Below are 4,744 nucleotides of genomic sequence, written 5' to 3'. Positions count from 1 at the left end.
TGTCAGCCGACCCTGCGCTCTAGCTACCCCGGTGCTGATCCGGCTGGATGAGGCCTGTGGCCCTACTCAGGCTGGTTTCTGCTTCCCTAACTAATGCAGTCTCAGGTCCCGCACGCAATTGGATTGGAGCAGAAGCTGTGTTCCACTCACCAGAAGTCTTAAGATCCTGTGGCCTTTAATGGGTTTTTTGGGGTTTTTTTTTTCTCCTGAATATCAGTTTCTTGAGTTCTTTATACATTTTGTAACAAAGCCTCTCTGTATTGTGGAGTTGGGAAAAACAAAACAAAACAAAGCAAAACAAAACAAAACAAAGCAAAACAAAACAAAACAAAGCAAAACAAAACAAAAACAAAAAAACTTTTCCCATTTCTTAGGCTTCCTTACACAAGCTTTTTAGTTTCTTGAGGTCAATTTATTAACTGTTAATCTTAGTGCCTGCACTATAAGTGTATTGTTCAGAAGGTGGTCTCCTGTGCCAGTACTTTCAGGGCTGCTCTCCTCTTTCTATTAGCTTCAGTTGTATATGGTTTTATTTTGAGGTCTTTGATCCTGTTGGACTTTAGTTTTGTGCAGGGCTATGTGCATGGGTCTAGTTCCAGTCTTCTACATTCAGAACTACTATTCAACTAGCACCATTAGTTAAAGGTGTTATGTTTTTTTCTGGATTCCTGATACAATATCAGGTACCCATATGTGGCTAGTATTATGTCTACGTCTTCAATTTGATTCTGTTGATCAACTTTCCTTTTATGCCAATGCCATGCAGTTCTTTTATTGTTCAAGATTGTTTTAGCTATCCTCATTTTTTTTATTCCATATGAAGTGGGAATTATTCTTTGAAGGTCTATAACCAATTCTTTTTGGAATTTTGATGGGGACTATGTTGAATCTGTTGATTGGTTTTGGTAGGATGGCCATTTTTACTGTGTTAATCCTACTGATTCATGAACATGAGAAGTATTTTTATCTTTTGAGATATTTTTCAATCGTATCCTTTGAAGACTTGATATTTTTATCATACATGTCTTTCACTTGCCTTTTTAGCTTATCTTCAACATATTTTATATTATTTGAGGATATTGTGGATGGTGCTATTTACCTGATTTTTCATTCCATTTGTAATTTTTGTATAGTATGGCTACTGATAATTTTTTAGTTAATCTTACATCCAGAATCTTTCCTGGAAGTGTTTATCAGCTGTAGGAGTTTAATACTGGAACTTTGGGGTTCACTTATGTATTCTATCATATCATCTGCCAAGTAGGATACTTCTACCTGTTTATCAGTGTTCTCCTGTATTTCTTTATGTGAGTTATTAATTCATTTATTAAAATGCTCTACCAGCATCATGAGATATGATTTTAGATCTGAATCTTACTTTTCGAGTGTGTTGGGGTATTCAGGACTCACTGTGGTGGGTATACTGGTTTCTGATGATGCCCAGTGGTCTTGGTTTCTGTTAGTAAGATTTTTTCGATTGCCTTTCACCATCTGGTAATCTCTGGTGTTAGATTTCTAGCTGTCTCTGGCTGGAGCTTGATCCTCCTTTGATTCTTTAGTCTCTGTCAGCACTCCTGGGAGACCAACTCTCTCCTGCATCCCAGTGGTCAGAACACTCTATGCAGGCAAGCTCTCCTCTTGCAGGGAAGGTGCACAGAAGTCTGGAGCTCAGGATCCACCTCCTGATTCCTGGGGTCAAAGCCCTCCCTGGAGGGTGACTCTCCTCTGGCAGGGAAGGTGTCCAGGGGTCTGGGTCTCAGCTCTGACTTCTGACTGAGGATGAAGGCCCAAAGGGACCCTGTCCAAGAAGCTCTGTTGCTTCTGCTGCCCACATGGTCTCCTGAGTAGACTGGTCTCAGTGATCCCATGATTCTGGTTGTGTTAGGGCCTGCCTTTGTCCTTTGACCCTGTTGCTGCTAGCACAAGACCCTCTAGGTCTTTTTGGAACTGATGTTGTGTTCCACTCACCAGGGATCTCAAGATCCCAGGTGTGCTAGGGTGCCTGCTATGTGGAGAGTCCTCTGGGGACCTTGGGGCCCTACACTGAGATTGTGCTGAAGATAGACTTGAAGTTCTTATCATACAGATCTTTCACTTCTTTAGTTAGAGTCACGCCAAGGTATTTTATATTATTTGTGACTATTGTGTAGGGTGTCATTTCCCTAATTTCTTTTCTTTATTTTTTGTTTTTTGTGTTTTTTTTTGTTTGTTTTTTTTTGTTTGTTTGTTTGTTTGTTTTTTTGTTTTGAGACAGAGTTTCTCTGTATAGCTCTGGCTGTCCTAGAACTCACTCTGTAGACCAGGCTGGCCTCAAACTCAGAAATGAACCTGCCTCTGCTGGGATTAAAAGCATGTGCCACCACTGCCTGACTATTTCCCTAATTGCTTTTACAGCCTGTTTATCCTTTGCGTAGAAGAAGGCCACTGATTTCTTTGAGTTAATTTTATATCCAGCTATTTCGGTGAAGTTGTTTATCATGTTTAGGAGTTCTCTGGTAGAATTTTTGTGGTCACTTAAGTATACTATCATACCATCTGCAAATAGTGATATTTTGACTTCTTCCTTTCTAACTTATATCACTTTGATCTCCTTTTGTTGTCTTATTGCTCTGGCTAGGTCTTTAAGTACTATGTTGAATAGGTAGGGAAAAAGTGGGCAGCCTTGTCTAGTACCTGATTTTAGTGGGATTGCTTCAGGCTTCTCTCCATTAAGTTTGATGTTGGCTACCGTTTTGCTGTATATTCCTTTTACTATGTTTAGGTTTTGGCCTTGAATTCCTGATCTTTCCAAGACTTTATGAGGGGGTTTTGGATTTTGTCAAATGCTTTCTCAGCATCTAATGGGATGATTATGTGGTTATTTTCTTTGAGTTTGTTTATATAGTGGATTATGTTGATGGATTTCCATATGTTGAACCACCCTTGCATCCCTGGGATGAAGCACAGTTGATTATTTCTATTTCCAGAGTTGTCTCCATTTGTGATTTCTTTATTGTATATTCTTTACTTCTACTTCCATTTTTAGATCCTGGATGATTTTGTTCAATTCGTTCAACTGTTTGGTTGTGTTTTCCTCCTGAGTGATCACCAATTATCTTTATAGGCATAAAAGAAGTAATGGTAGAGAGGAACACTATGAAAGTAATCAATGTGGTAAAGCATTTGCATATCATAGTAGTCTCCAAAACTGTAGTATAGCTCTTACTAGAAAGAGATCCTATGAATATAATCTGTGTGGTAAAAATTTTGACTATCAGTTATCTCTGAGTAAATAAAAGAGCATGTAGTGGAGAGAAATCCTATGAATGTAACCAATGAGGCAAAGCCTTTGCATGTTCCAAGAGTCTCCCAATTCCTCAAAGAACAAACACTGGAGAGAAGCCCTATGAATGTAACCAATGTGGTAAAGCCTTTGCATATCACAGTTTTCTATGAAGACATAAAAGAACATACAGTAGAGCAAATGTAACCTATGAATGTAACCAATGTGTAAAGCCTTTTCATGTTATAGTAATCTTCAAATACATAAAATAACACATACTAGAAAGAAACCCTATGAATGTAAGCAATGTGTTAAGGCCTTTTCATGTAGCAGTCATCTTGAAAGGCATAAAAGAGTTCCTACTGCAGAGAAACCCTATGATTGTAACTAATGTAGTGAAGCCTTTGCATATCATAGCAATCTCCACATACATGAAAGAATACATGCTAGCCAGAAACCCTTTGAATTTACCTAATGTGGTAAAGCCTTTGCATGTCATGATAGTTTCTGAATACATAAAAGAACACACAGTGGAGAGAAACCCTATGTGTGTAATGACTGCGGTAAAGATTTTGTTATTAAGAGTAGTCTCCTAGAACATAAAAGAACACATAATGGTGAGAAACCCTATGAATGTAACCAATGTGGTAAAGCCTTTGCATATTTCAAAAATCTCTAAATACACAAAAAAGCACACACTGGAGAGAAATCCTATAAATGTAACCAATGTGGCAAAGCCTTTCCATATCATGGTCATCTCTAAATACATAAAAGAACACACACTGGAGAAAAACCTTATGAATATAAGCTATGTAGTAAAATCTTTGCAAGTCATGATAGTCTCAGAAGACATAATAGAACACACACAGGAGAGAAACCCTATGAATGTTAGCAATGTGGTAAAGTCTTTACATGTCATGGCAGTCTACAAATACATAAAAGAACACAGTGGAGAGAAACCCTATGGATGTAAGCAATGCAGTAAAGACTTTGTAAATCAGAATCATTTTCTAGAAAAGATGCCTCTGAGAGGCTCCACCCAGCAGCTGACTCCAACAGATGCAGACCCAACACAGCAAATAGTAGATGGAGTTTGGGGTCTTTTATGGAACAGTTTGAGGAAGGATTTAGGGTTCTGTGGGGATGGAAACTCCTCAGGAAGATCAACAGAGTCAACTAACCTGGACACTTGGGACTCTTAGGCTGAAACACCAACCAAAAAACATACATGGGCTGGATCTAGGGATCGCTGCTCATATGTAGCAGATGTGCAACAAGTTCTGATATTTCTTGTCCACAGTTTTAAACCATATTATGTGCCTGGAGAACAATTGTGTTGAGCTATCGTCTTGAGGGGAAAGATGTGATGGCCTTGGAGGTGCTCTCTTTTTTTTCCACTTTTTTATTAGGTATTTACTTCATTTACATTTCAAATGCTATCCCAAAATTCCCCTATACCCTCCCCTACCCACCCACTCCCAC

General features: G+C 38.7%; 1 pseudogene; it reads left to right on the top strand.

Moving 5' to 3' along the window:
- The first annotated feature begins 3,219 nt into the window (after positions 1-3,219).
- LOC110312241 lies at positions 3,220-4,464 on the top strand (annotated as a pseudogene).
- The last annotated feature ends 280 nt before the right edge of the window (positions 4,465-4,744 follow it).

This window comes from Mus caroli, chromosome 17 (assembly GCF_900094665.2).
Source record: "Mus caroli chromosome 17, CAROLI_EIJ_v1.1, whole genome shotgun sequence".
Classification (NCBI taxonomy): domain Eukaryota; kingdom Metazoa; phylum Chordata; class Mammalia; order Rodentia; family Muridae; genus Mus; species Mus caroli.
Note: the sequence above shows the minus strand (reverse complement) of the source record. Positions and strands in the feature narration are given on the sequence as shown.